The sequence below is a fragment of the Herpailurus yagouaroundi genome, unplaced genomic scaffold, assembly GCF_014898765.1.
Source record: "Herpailurus yagouaroundi ecotype Mexico unplaced genomic scaffold, PumYag 67700, whole genome shotgun sequence".
NCBI classification, from domain to species: Eukaryota; Metazoa; Chordata; class Mammalia; order Carnivora; family Felidae; genus Herpailurus; species Herpailurus yagouaroundi.
This window is the reverse complement of record NW_024420499.1, coordinates 486,334-501,800: the sequence shown is the minus strand read 5'-3', so window position 1 is coordinate 501,800 and position 15,467 is coordinate 486,334. Positions and strand designations below refer to the sequence as shown.

Sequence of the window (15,467 nt, the reverse complement as noted above, 5' to 3'; positions counted from 1 at the left end):
CTAATGACTCATCCACCTGGAAACATTTCCTGTCTCTTGGCTTAGAAGCCTACATTTCTGCATCACTTCTTATCATCTCTCTGGCTACTTATTAGTCTCTTGCTAGATTTTCCCCTGTCTGTATTGTAAACGTCGATGTTCCTAAGAGCTGTGACAAGATATTCTCTCCATCTTAAGATATACACTTTAGCGGATGATTCCACCCAGTCCCAGGGCCAAAATAATCTTTATATACCGACAAGTTTCAAATTAAAGCTCTGTGTCAACACCTATGTTCTGATCGTCAGAACTTCTCTTGATAACTCTCAAGCACCTCAAATTCTACAAAATCTGTACAGATTCTGTAAAAATCCGAACTGAAGATCTTCTTCCTCACATCTGTTTCTCTTATCTCAGGTAATGTCACCAACATCCTCCTGTTGAGTTGCACAAGCCAGACACCTGGTATTCATTCTTGATTCCTTCCTCTCCGAAATTATTCCCCATACACACAAATATACTTCCATTCATTTCAATTTTCACAAAAATAAAATCGTGGAATTATTATAACCATTACACCTCCTTTAAAGGTTTGTTAAATGGCATTTTGAAAAAAACTTAGGACATCATGTGGCAGGTTGAAAAAAATACCCTAAAAGCGTTTCTTAAGTGAAGCACTACTGACCTTTTAGGGGGCATGACGATTTGTTGTGTGAGGCTATCCTGGGTGTTATAGGATATTTAGCAGCATCCCTGCCATCTATCCATAAGATGCCATTAATACCATCTAATCATGGCAGCCAAAAAATGTCCTCTGGGGTTCAAACCCCCCTACGCGTGTTGAGAACCACTGCTACCTCATCAGAGAAGTTCCCTTTGCTTACATTAATTCATTATACTTATTTGGTTAAAAACATAAGAATATTATTTATCTGTGTCAGGGAGAACATCGATAGTGTACCTTCACCCACCATGTATCATTTAGCATGCGATCTGCCCTCATGAGAAGAACAGCCTCCTATCAATGCTCAACTTCCTCACTCTGAAGAATGAGACCCATTTACTTAGCAATACAGTAGATTCCTATCTGGAATATTAATATACATGTATTAATATATGTTTGTGTGTGTATAAACACGTACTCACCTAATGTAAAATTTTATAATAGGCAAAAGAAAACATTAGTTATGATTATTTGAGGATTAATTTGGAAACTTCTTCCTACAACCGTAAGATTCTGAATGACTAAATAAAAGGATAGACAGAATTACTAGAAACCAAACTCTGAACTTGAAACAGAAGTTTCTCAATATCCTGGCTTACTTCCTCTGGATACCCAAGCATCATGGAGGACAAATGAATTCATTATTTCTTTAGTTTAGGATGTTTCTTTTACATTTAGGGTTCTACCTCTTGCTCTTGTAACTTCAGAATCCCAAGAGTTGAAAATTACGGTTTACAATTAATTTTAAATCCTAAAAACAAACTTTGCCTAGTTCATTATTCTGTATAAGTATTATATACCCATAAATAATACAGTGGTCCTAGAGCTAGATGATGGAAGCTTCAATTAAGATTGCCAAGAATAAGGATAAGAAAATTAGGTAGAATTTGAAATGTATCTTGGCATTAGTACTTAACAGGGATTGGGCAAGTGATTGTCTATGTGGGATACATAAGAGGCAAGAATCAAGGATGGCATCCAGGACTCTGGCCTAAGCAACTAAAAATGATGCTACTTAATAAAAGAGGTGGGGGTAGAACAGGATTTTTGGTTTTCTGCTGGTGGAAGTTTTATTTTGTTTTTTGAGGCAGAGGTTAGAATCGGAGATTCTATTTCATATCTGTATAATGTGAGATATCTGAAAGAGAGCCAATGGAGGAGTTAGTCAGATGATTACAGATCTCAGAAATGAGGTCTGGGATGGATATATAAAACTGAAAGTGGTGGGAACGTGGTCAGTACTATAAAAATCATAGAAATGGAAGACATCACCAAACATCAGAGTATGGAGTTGGAAAAAGCTCACCAATGGGCCATCAGGATAGCCAATATTTACAAGCTGAGTAGAGGGGGGGAAAGCAAGCAGAGAAGACTAAAAATAATGGTCAAGAGAAAGAGTGCTCTAAAAAGTGACAGAAAAAAAAATATCAAAATTACTATTTGTTCGGCTACAAGGTGAAAGCACTCATAATCCTATTCTTGATTTGTTTTATCAGCAGACAAGCTAACTGTTGGTCTGATGCGTAACTGTAGCCCCAAACATAAGAGAAACAAAACGAGTGTGCATTTCTTTCCTGACAATATAAAAAAGCCAAAATATCAGTATTAATAAAAACAATGATTTTAATAAAATAATTTAAATACTATGAACACATTATTTTAATAAGTTACATATTATTGTGTGAGGCTTTATGTTCTTTCCCCTCTAAAAAAAAAGATTATTTAGTTAAATTACCAAGTAATATTGAGAGTTCCCTTAGGGAATTTAATTAAATTTGCAATAATAACCTATTTTCTGGATGAGCTAATATACTTGCTTAGTAAACACCACTTAAAATTACAATTAATTATTCTAATTTAATTGAGTGAAATCAAAGCATAATAAACTCAAAATTAAAACTCAAGCCATTATCAAGCCCTTAATTAAGAATATCTTGTTCTAGGGTTTTTCGGATTTTAAATCTCTATAAACATCCTTTCTAGGAATTCGGTAAACAGAATAACAATGTCAAAAGAAAAAAATACGACCAAGGAAAGAAAGATAGGGAATAACACAAAACAATCTGTATCTCAATTTCTTGACATATCACACACTAACAGCAGCTCACATTTTCCTTCAAAAAAGTACAAATGGACTTTTAGATAGATACAATGGATAAAATTCTAACTTCTAAATGTTTCATCTTGCGACGTACAATGAAAACATAAAGGAATTTTTACAACATTCAAAATCATTTAATTAACACGTACAGTTGGGCACCTAGACTAACATGACTGGTAACGAACATACTCAAGAAACACATGCAGAATTGGTATCGTATTTAATACGGTTCCATCCAAAGATGAGAAAACAAACCGTTAATTTATTCCTTATGGGGACGTTCATCTCACAGCAGCCTTATAAAGCCTGCCTTCTTTGGGGGTAAACGGGACTTGGGAAAAGATAATTATAAAGATGTTCCTGCGTGGGGCCCGCCCCCACACACACACAAAAGAAAACTAAAATTCGTTCTGTATCTTCCTGAAGTGAGTTGAATGGTGGCCCTCCAAGACACCAGGCCCTAATTGCTGTGAACGCTTACGCGGTAACATCGTGCAGATATAATTAAGAGTCTTGCACTGAGGAGACTAACGTGGATTGTCCAGGTGGGCCCTAACTTCCCCCACAGGCATCCTGATAGGAGGAAGGCACGGGGAGGTTGGACACACACATAGGAGGAGAAAGCCGTGTGAAGATGGAGAGAGAATTGGAGCGGTGCAGCCAAAGAATGCCAGCAGCCGCCAGAAGCTGCAAGAGGCAAGGAAAGAATTCTCCTGTAGAGCCTCTGGAGGGCGAACAGCACTGCTGAAATCTTGATTTTAGCCCCATAAGACTCATTGCCTATTCTGGCCTCCAGAACTGTAAAAAAAAAAAAAAAATGATAAGCTTCTGCCGTTTTTAAACCACCAAGTTTGTGGTGATTTGTTACAGCAGACACAGGAAACTAACACACTCCTCATCAAAATAGTTTATCAGAAGTAATGAGAGAATGCCTGCAATTTTTCTTTTTTAAATGAAATAGCTGCACATTTTTTCTTCCTTAGGCAGGAAGGTGATATCTCAGTTAATTAGTGTCCTTGGAGATAAGCACCTTTATAACCACTGAATTATTTTTCTTTTGTCTTGGTTTTAATCATAAATCATTACCAAGCAGTACTGGCAACAACTCAACAGCAGACAGACTGCTGTGTACTGTTTCCTGCCTTCCTTCAAACCTCTCCCGGTACAACTGCGAGGAGCCTTTTAGAGATGGTAATAGGTCATTTTACATAATCTGATCTAAATTATGTCCTGTATCACTCTTGGGCTTCAGAGGTCAAGGAAGCCAGGGGAAGGAAGGAAAGGAGTCAGATGGAATGGAAATCTGTTTGCTGTCCCCCAAGCTGCCCAGTGCCATTCCTGGCCCACCGGCTGGCATTCCTGCCAAGGTATAGAAAACGGCTTTCAGAAATTATACTATTATACCATAGTAATTATACTAATTATAGTTTGATCTTATTCCATGTACAAAAGAGTGTACGGTTTTTGTCAAATTGTTGAAATTTAAACGAAGATGCGTGAGTCTTCTTTAGGTGATATTTAATAATATAGATTACTCTAGCCCCTCTTATTAAAACAATCCTAGATAATATCTGAAAATCTGACACATTTCTACCTCTGGAAAAATATCTAATAATGAAGCATGTTGTTGGAACACACCCTCATCATTAACAGAGATATCATCATAGAATTTTCTGCTTAAAGAAACATGAGGAGGGCACCTGGCTGGCTCAGTCAGCAAGAGCATGTGACTCTTGATCTCGGGAGTCATAGGTTTGAGCCCCACGTTAAGGGCAGAGTTTACTTAATAAAAAAAAAATTTTTTTAAAGAAACATGAGGATTAAGTGGAGAAATAATTTGAAATGAGAACTCAAAATTCACACCAACAATAACCTAAGTGGAACTGGGGTGACTATTTCTCTCTCTCTCTCTGTCTCTGTCTCTCTCTCTGACACACACACACCCTGCATATGCTAGATCAGAATACTAGAGGCCTTGCATAATTATGTTTAATCCTCGTAACAGCCTTGTAAGGTAGATATTATTCCACATTATATGTATGAATCAAAAACAGATTGAATGTCACGCCCAATGTTAAAAAACTAGTAATAACCGACAGCACCAGGGTTCCAAACTCAGATGGGACTTCAAAGCCCACATTCTATGTGTGGATTTCCACTCCTTCAACACACTATTATGACCTCATGTCCCAGATTTCAAATATTCTGTTCCACTGGAATCAGAAAGCAGGGTCAGAGAAATTCTCAATCTCCTAGCCACATTCATAGGTTAGGTTACTTCTTGCAATAGGAAGCAGTGTGTAAATCTTAGTTCAAGTCCAATTTTTAATTAAGAAAATAATGAACACCTTTATAAAGCTCTCAGCTGTTCCTAACTTACCAATTCAGAAGTGTTTGGTCTGAGCCAACACATAGCTTTCTTGGCTCCTTGAAGAGTGGACTCTACTAATTTTTCAGTATTTTTAACCAATCCAATGAACAAGGATTAAAGAAAATGAAACAAGTTTCTTCAAAAGGTAAGTAACATCTTATAGGCAAAACCAGTCAGCTGAGTACCTGTCAAAAACTCTGAAGAATCTGAGACTTTATCCTACTTGCAAGCCAACGAGTTAGCCTAACATAGTTGTATGGATGCTGGATGAAGGTAGGAGGTTCCTGTGAGACAAAGGACTGTATTACTCACAGGTGGCAGAAGCAGCATATTTTTATCAGTTCTCCTTGCCTCCCAAATCCCACCAGGGCAACACAGATAAGTACAGATGAATGCTTACCCACATAGTATATCGTGTTATAGGAGAGGAACTCTGAGCTGGGAGAACCAAATCTTTTATAATAGACAGTAAGCATGCATGCACTTTGTTCAAAGGGAGGCAGTATCTTCATACTAGACATTAAGCACAACTGTCCTTTGCTCTCCAGAGAGAAACTATCTCCTTTTTCCAAAAGACAGTCCTGAACAAAGAGCAGTTAGTGCCTCATTCACAAGCTGTGCAGAAACATGAAGCCCATGGAAAATTATCTCCCAATAGTACCATGTACATTCCTTATCAAGCAGGGATTTGAAGTTGCAGCCTCACCACAGAGACTATACAAGGTAAAACAATTACCTTAATTCTCAAGTTCGCTGTTGTCCTGCACTTACTGTCTGTGATAGAGGCAGGCAAATCCTGATCCTCACCTTCTAAGCCCCATTCTCTTTATTTCCTGGGCAGCATTCTGACTGGACTCATTTATTCAAACAAAATTCTCTTAAGCACTATGAATTAGGCACTAGGTGTTAAGGTAGGTAAAAAGCCCAGTCAGACACCAACCCTAAGTAATCCCAATTATTGTTTCACTCTAGCACCAAATATAATCTACTTAGATAATAACAACTCACTGAAAGAAGCTATGCAAAAAGAATCACACCCACTTAGTTCTACTAAAATTGTAATTTTTATAAAGCTGTTGTGGTGAGACCAGTACTATAGCATTCGTGGAGTGTATCTCAAAGTTCACACAAAGACTGACAGCGTGAAAAGGGAAAGGTAGCCACTATTTAGCAGCTGAGCACTAAACTGGATCTGAATATTCTGATTCTACTGATTACTACCTATAAAACATCGCCAAAGTCACTTATTTACTATTCCTCACTCACTCAGAGATATTGGAAAGGAGTGAATCTTCTATGAAAAACCTAAAATCCCAAGAAACAACAGAAATGAAGGGAAAATTACCAACTTGCACCTAGTGAGATATATATATATATATATATATATATATATGCTAATAAAGATACAAAATAAAATGATAGAAATTGATCATTATATTCAATTCTTATGACACGGAAAATATGTACCAGAATTCTATGTCTTTAGGGTGTGGATAAAAATCAACCAACCCAAAAGCATGTATCCTAATATGAAAATTTTAAAATTAAATTTTCTGTGCCCTTTGGCAACACATATTACTCAAATGTAAGCAGTTACAGTATGTAAAATCTCATTAATATGCTCTCAAATATGAATGCTTCCTTACCTATTTTTCCATCTAGAAGAAATGTCAGGACTAAAAACAAAAGCAACAAGAAACCAGGAGGCATCACAGCTGTCTGTTGATGCAAGAATGGAGAGTGTCTTTGAAGTATCAGAGACTCTGATGTTGGAGCTTTCAACAGATGCCCTCTGCAAAGACAGGTGATTTCTTGATTCAGTATTCCCTAGAAGGGTGTTGGGCTGTCATTCGGGACAAGATAATGGAAAGTCCATCTAAAACTCTGAAGCCTTGTTGAATGAGTAAGACGTATGGGTAACAGAATTTCTAAGCTCCGTGGTGAGTTAAATTGCTGACCGTAAGTACAGTGGAGAGAAAAAAAAAAAAAAAGGGGGTCAAGTAGATATGTGAAAAAAAAAATGAAGAAAAAATGCTTTAAAGCCAACAATTATGAGAAACAATAACAGGCAGACCTCACTGGCCTACAGCAACCAACACTGGGAAGCTCTTTTTGAGCACACGCACTTTGAGAAGTTAAGGGTGCAAACAAAAACAGATGCTACAAGGAGAAACCACAGCTGCTAACCAGAGGGTAGATTACATGCATGCTCAGTGAGAAAAGGACTGTGAGTCATACAACTATTAGGCCACGTGGAAGTATGAGACTTTATTTAAAAAAAAAAAAAAAAAAAAAAAAAAAGGAGGGGGCAGCTCCATGCAGTTATCTGTAGGAAATCCTGTGAAGTGTTTTAGTTTCGCCAAGAAATAACGACTGATTAACCGTGCAATGACACTCCAACATCAAAGTAATGTTTAAAAATGACACTATACTTCAAACCTTATGAAGACTTATTCTACTGTACATTTGGCATTATGAATCTATGCAGTATTATTTATTAAATGGTTCTTGGAAAACCTTTATTTTCAAAAGACGAATGTTATAGCCTCATCATATAACTTTTACTAAAATAAATTCCAGATGGAGGAAAAAGATAAAAATGAACCAGAAAAAAAACCAGAAAAACACTGTAGTGAATAGTCACTATTAGAATGGGGAAGGACTTTCAAAGCATTAAATAAGGGAATGATTCAAAAATGAAAAGATTTCTAGATTTAGTGACATAACAAGAAAGGAAAACTGAAGTAAAAAAAAAAGCAATGTATATATATATACACACACACACACACACACACACACACACACACACATATATATATGTGTGTGTGTGTGTGTGTATATATATGTATACACATATCCCAATAGCTCATAGGTAAAACCTGGGCCAAAGACATAAACAGAATCAAAAATGAAAAATAATCAATGACCAAGATGCCCATGAAAATATGTTCAACCTCACTGTCAATCAAAAGAAATGCAAAGAATAAGATACCATAACTCACTCATCAAATGTAAAGGTTTTTAAAGGTATCGCTCAGTATTGGCAAGGCATTTCCATACACCACTGATGGGATTTCAAAATGAGATAACCTGTCTAGAAGGCAATTTGACAATATGAATCAAGGTCCCGAAAAATGTTCATACCCAATGATCCAAGAAATCAACCTCTAGCAATTTTTGAAACCAAATAAAGATATATAAGAAATTATGTACATTGGCAGCACCTGAGTGGCTCAGTCGGTTAAGCGTCCAACTTCGGATCAGGTCATGATCTCACATTTCTTGAGTTCGAGCCTGCATGGGGCCGTCTGCGGTCAGCACAGAGCCCACTTTGGATCCTCTGTCCCCCTCTCTCTCTGCCCCTCCCCTGCACTCTCTCAAAATAAATAAACTTAAAAAATCCTTTTAATTAAAAAAAAGGAAATTATGTACATTTAAGGATTATTTAAAACAGTAGAAAATTAGAAACAACTTAAATGTCCAACAGTAGGTAAAGGCTAAGTAAAATATGGTATATACTTAAAGTAGAAGATCTTGCAGCCTTTAAAAATTTAATTTTAATTTAATTTAATTTAATTAATTTAATTTTGATTAAATTAAATTTAATTTAATTTAAATTAATTTAATTCCTAAATATGAAAATAAGAATACTCACAAAATAACTAGAGCATTTTAAATATCAAGCTGTATACACAGTATGAACCGTTTCCTTTAAAAAGGTACATTTTTAGAAAGTACCTTTTATACGCTCCTTCATACACATATAAAGGTAGGGAGTGTGGGAGTATGAAGTAAATATACCAAAATGTTAATATTTATTCAAGGTTGGTGGAATGCGGAGTATTTTGTATTTTCTTCCCTATGCTTTTATTTTCCAGGTTTTCTACAATAAATAAACGTTTCTGTTATAAGAAAAACACAACATTATACTATTTTAAAGGTATTCGACTGACTACACAAGGTAAACTGAATTCTAACCATATACATCCCACTCATTAAAATGGTATGTGCAGACAGTTACAGGCTTTGTAAGTTGGTATTATATATAATCTTCTCTTCCGATGGGACACAACTTGGTCCTGCTACCACAACCTCCTACAAAGCATCTATCACACATTATCATCTATAACATGACGCTGAGTCATGTTATACTGACTCTACTAAACATCATAATTTATTAAATTACCAGGAAAGTATGCAACTTTTAATGGCAAAATCATGCTCTCATGTCAATCCTTTTCTTTTTTTTTTAAGTGTATTTATTTTTGAGAGACAGAGAGATAGGATACGTTTATACAGTATACTTTTTATTTGTCTTAATTTAGACACCTTAGTAGCTTCCTACTGCATGAGAAAAGAAAAATCTAATGTAATAAGAGAACAGTCTGCATCAAATGGACTCCCCAGAATAGTAGGCTTTGGATTCCAAAACAAAAGTAGTTCTTTCAAAAAAGAGGTGGGGGAGGTCACCTGGCTGGCTCAGTAGGTAGGGCATGTGACTCTTGATCTAAAAAGGGTCATGAGTTTGAGCCCCACATTGGGCTCAAAAAGTACTCATAAAGTAGAGCTTACTTTCAAAAAGCAGTCCTGGGGTGGTGGTGGGGGGGGACACCTGGGTGGCTTAGCTGGTTAAGCGTCTGACTTCGGCTCAGGTTGTGATCTCACGGTTCATGGGTTCAAGCCTGGCAACAGGCTGCGTGCTGACAATGCAGAGCCAGCTTGGGATTCTCTCTCTCTCTCTGCCCCTCCCTGACTTGCACTTTCTCTCTCAAAATAAATAAATGAACTTAAAAAAAAAGTAGTCCTAAGGGCACCTGGGTGGCTCAGTCAGTTAGGCATCTGACTCTTTGTTAATTTTTTTTAATCTTTTTATTTTGAGAGAAAGAGAGATCAGGGGTGGGGACAGAGAGAGAGAAAGGGAGAGAGAGAGAATCCCAAGCAGACTCCACACTGCCAACATGCAACCAGATGCAGGGCTCAAACTCATGAACCACGAGACCATGACCTGAGCCAAAATCAAGAGGCAGAGGCTCAACTGACCGAGCCACCCATGTGCCCCGTAAGTGGACCAACTCCTGATTTCAGCTCAGGTCATGATCTCACGGTTTCACCGGTTCGAGCCCCTGTTCACACTCTGTCTCTCTCAAAATAAATAAATAAACTTAAAAAAAAAAAGAGGCTAATGACCGCTTCTCAGCCTTTTGATTAAGATCAAGTGTCAAAAGAATGGCTAATGAATTATCTTTTTTAAAAAAAGTAGTCTTTGAGGAGGGTTAAAAACAACAACAACAACAACAAATCCAAGAGCAAGCTAAATAGATACAAAACCATCCTAAATAAAACTAACTGCTTCATCTTTGATGAATCCAGATTATGAGGAATTTTATAAGCAGTATACTGTGCTCTTTAAGAAAAAGTACTGTATTTAGACAGCAAAGATCATGCTTACTCGAGCTGTTTCACAACAAAGCACTAAAATATCAGATGCTGAAATTTTTTTTTAATTTTTTTTTTAATTTATTTTTGAGACAGAGAGAGACAGAGCATGAACGGGGAGGGTCAGAGAGAGAGGGAGACACAGAATCTGATGCAGGTTCCAGGCTCTGAGCCGTCAGCACAGAGCCTGACGCGGGGCTCGAACCCACGGACCGTGAGATCATGACCTGAGCCGAAGTCGGACGCTCAACCGACTGAGCCACCCAGGCGCCCCTGGATGCGGAAATTAAAAGCGAGTTACAGCACATTAATCACAAAGTAATGACAAATTCCACAAACCAGGCCAAAGAAGACTCCATCCGTTCGTGGTAAGTGGTCAAGCAATGCCTACAGAGCAGCACACTGGCAGCTACCAGTAAGACCGAGTGAATTCACAGGCACTTTACTGCTAACAGAGAAAGCATCGTAGGAACGCTATCAGTCCCCCACGTCTCAAGTCCTACAGGACACAACCAAACTGGAGGGAGGGACCAAGTGACAGACCACAGGCACAGTGGGCCGCCCGTTCTGGAGACGTCAATTCTAGACTGGATTGCAGCTCTGCACTTTTATGCTCAGAGCTATACCTGGATGTCCAACGTCCCAAAATGAGAGAAGAAGATAATAAACTCCCACAAGATAGGGAGGTGGATAAAAAATGACCTCACGTCATCTGTCTATGTGCCCTGTACCGGGGAGGAGTCTTCCCCCAAGATATGGGTCAGACCGTGGTCGAGCCCGGCGTATGTGGACTATGAGGAAATGTGCAAGATCACCAAGGTACCGTGGCAGAGCCATTCCACTAGTTTTTAGTAAAAAAGAACAAGAAGTCCGTACATAAAAGAATATACCATGATGTGCCCACAATATACCATGACCTCCCCACAATTTTAAATCCAGAAATCTGACAACCATTGCAGAGAAGCACAACACCGAACCAAACACTATAGGGAATTTTTGTATCTGCCCTCAAAGCATTTAAATTCCTCTCGGGGCAAGCAATTTAAAGCCAAAAATACAATTGCACCTGGCTGTCTACTCACATTAAATAGTCACTTAAAATTCTAACAGTAGAAGATGGTTAAATAAAATACGGTACATTCATACAATAGACTATTAGGCCGTCATAAAAAATGCTATAAAAATTTTTCTTCAATGAACACTGGCATAAGTAAGACTCAGGAAGAACAATTTGGAAGAAGACTGTACAATAGACTATAATGGGAAGACTTTTATGGCAACATTACACAGATAAATGTTGAGAAAATTCAACGATGAGGTGATGAGGCTTTTTACAAGAGAAGCACTGAACATATAAAGAGTTGTTTATGAGGGCCTTTAAGCTCTGATCCTACTGAGGATGATAAACTTTGCAACTCGGAAGTGTAGACCTTAGCTTTGCCTAAGGCAAATGGAGGACGACAGACGAATCATGTAAGAACAGAGTACTGGACCAAGACATGCAAAAAATATAGTTTTAAACAATTTAGAACTATACTACCAAGAAAACTGCTAAATCTAATAATAAAATGTGCATTTATCTCCCAATTTTTATGGGACTTCATCTACCAATGTAATTTTCAAAACAGAATTTGTTAAACCAACATAATAATCCTCAAAACATTTTATAATTCAATATTTTCTGTGGGGGCTGGGCTTAGGAATCCCCCGGGCTTACACCAATGGGTTAACAAGGCACAAAGAAATACAAAGCCATAGGATGCTCACACCCGAGTTTGGGTAAACCAGATTGGCACACTAAGAATAGGGAGGTGTAAAGGCACCCCAAAATAGAGAGGGGATGCAGAGCCCCCAGAATAGAGAGGGAGGGGCAAAAACCCAAAATAGGAACGGGCGCAAAGGTTCCCAATACAAAGGTATACGACGTAAACCAGATCAGGCGTGCGGGGCCAAAATGCCCCCCAATTTAGTACTATAGCAGAAAAGCTGCTTTCACAGGAGGGAAGGGCCAAGTTAGGTAAACTGATAAACTGGACTATGGATTGCTGTGCTGCAGGCAAAGGAGCCCACAGTGGAGATGGTTAACAAAAGAAAAGGTGCCTTGTTAACCCTGAGGTTATTCCCCCTATCTGTCTCATCCCCTAGGCTAGCTAAGATAAACAAGCACAGCGCCTCCTGTCTGCCCTCAACAACCATCTGCCCACCTGCCCGGTGCCAGGATTTTGTTTTGTAACTGACCCAAACCCCAAACACCGTATATCTTCAAAACCCCCCTTTTCCCTCATGTCCCCAAGTTAATGTTCACTGTTCCTTTGTCTCTTTGTGCACGCCCATCACGTTTGTAAGCCTTCTGATCTGAATAAATACAGGGCAAGGACCCTTATTTGGGGCTCTTGTCTTTTTCCAGACATTAGCCATCTCTCACTTTAATCCTGCATCCCGCTCTTTTGCTGACCAAAAGAGAACTTTAGACTTAGAGTCTACCACAGTTTTCAAAAATCAATTTTATTAGTTAACCTAAATATTTAAAAGTAGTCAACTATTCTGTGGAGCACCTGGCTGGCTCATTTGGTAGAACATGCAACTCTTGATCTCGGGATCGTGGGTTCAAGCCCTATGTTGGTCATACAGTCTATAAACAAACAAACAAACAAACAAATAAATAAAAGCTGTCAATTATTATAAAATAAAAACATATCCCATGCTACAATATAACAATATACAAAAACTATAGATAAAATAAATACACTTTTTTTTTTTTAGGAAGAGCATGACTCTTGATCTCAGGATCATGAGTTCAAGCCCCACACTAGGTCTAGAGGTTATTAAAAACATAAAGAAATAAACTTTAAAAAAAACTATAGCTAATGTGCAATAGTTAAAAATTAAATAATCATATTTCTGCGTATGAAGCAATAATAAACTTATTTTTGTAGTGACTGGCTGGCTCAGCCGGTAGAGCACACAACTCATGATCTTAGGGTCGTGAGTTCAAGCCCAACGCTGGGCATGGAGCCTACTTTCAAAAACTAAAATAAAAAATAAACGTATTTCTTTTCTTCTAATACTTTTTCATTTTTTTAAATAATAACAAAGCAATTATTTTTTTTTTAATGTTTATTTTTGAAAGAGAGACAGCGTGACTGGAGGAGGGGCAGAGAGAGAGGAAGACACAGAATCTGAAGCAGGCTCCAGGCTCTGAGCTGTCAGCACAGAGCCTGACACGGGGCTTGACTCACAAACTGCGAGATCATGACCCGAGCCGAAGTCGGACACTTAACCAACTGAGCTACCCTGGTACCTCAATAACAAAATAATTAAAACAACATCAGGGAGACAATGAGAAGTCCAATCTGACTGGAGAACAGGGTACACAGATGAGTAGTGGGAAATATAGAGGAAAAAGAAATAGACAAATTATGGGAGAACTGAAAAGGCATTCAGGGTAAGGAGGATGCTTAATTGAACAAATGTGTTAAACACCTACTATGCAACCACACACTCTACTTTAGTGCTGGAGTGGCAGCAAAGTAACTACATTCAAATAACTCCAAAATCAGTAAAAGGAAATGTAAACAAATACCATATTTCTTCGATTTTATAATGCCCGTTTTCTTCTAATGTTAACATTTCTGAAATCCACGTGTGTGCTTATTGTGGAAGTTTTCTTTCCAGAAAAGTTATTAAATTGATGGTGAATGCTACAACAAAGGAAACATATTAATTGCAATAAAGGATCACACCTGTTATAACAGAAGCATAGAGTAATCACTATATGTGGAAGATGAGAAGACAGGAAACAAATAAAGACCTGATCTGGGATACAAAAGATCAATAGGAATTCACAAGGTAGAAAAGAAGGAGAAGGACATTTAACAGTAGGTGGTAAAAACATGGAAACCTAGAAGCTCATGATATGGGGCACCAGGGTGGCTCAGTCAGTTAAGTGTCCAGCTCTTGGTTTCAGCTCAGGTCACGATCTCAGTTTCGTGACTTTGAGCCCCACACCGGGCTAATGTGCTAGCAGCGTGGTGCCTGCTTGGGATTCTCATTCTCCCTCTTTCTCTTCCCCTCCCCGCTCGTGCTCTGTCTTTCTCAAAATAAACTTGAAAAGAAAAAAAAAAAAAGAAGTGCATGATACCGTCAAGGAACAGCATGTAGTTTGGGAGACTGCACTGTGGAGTCTGGGGGCAGTATAAGACTAACTTGAGGGGCGCCTGGGTGGCTCGGTCGGTTAAGCGACTGACTTCACCTCAGGTCATGACCTCACGGTTTGTGAGTTCAAGCCCCATGTTGGGCTCTGTGCTGACAGATCCGAGCCAGCTTCCGGTTCTGTGTCTCCCTCTCTCTCTGCCCCTCCCCCATTCACACTCTGTCTCTCTCTCTCTTTCAAAAATAAATAAATATTAAAAAAAAAAAAAAAAAGACTAACTTGAAGAGCAGTAAGCCAGGAATGCAAGGGGGATATAATAGACAAAAAAACAATCAATGTAAGCATACCATATTAATGCAGTAAAAGACAAAACCCACGTGATCATCTCAACAGACACAGAAAAAGCATCTGAAAAATCCAACACCCTACTGTGATTTAAAAAATTTTTCAAAAACTTCGGTATAAAAGGCACTTTCTTCAACTTAGTAAAGGGCATCTATGAAAAAAACAGAGCTAACACCATATTCAATGGTGAAAGACTGACTGCATTCCTCTTAAATTCAGGAACAAGGCAAGAATTTCCACTCTCACCATTTCTACTCAACATTGTACTACCAGAAGTTCTAGCCAGGACAATTAAGTCAGAAACAAGTAAAAAGCATCCAGATTAAAAAAAAAAAAAAAAAAAAAAAAAAAAAAAAAA

General features: G+C 38.1%; 1 protein-coding gene across 3 annotated transcripts in view; it reads right to left on the bottom strand.

Moving 5' to 3' along the window:
- The window catches only part of LRCH2 (leucine rich repeats and calponin homology domain containing 2), a 102,247-nt gene that overhangs the window by 71,235 nt on the left and 15,545 nt on the right, over positions 1-15,467 (bottom strand). The gene's annotated exons all lie outside the window — the stretch shown is intronic.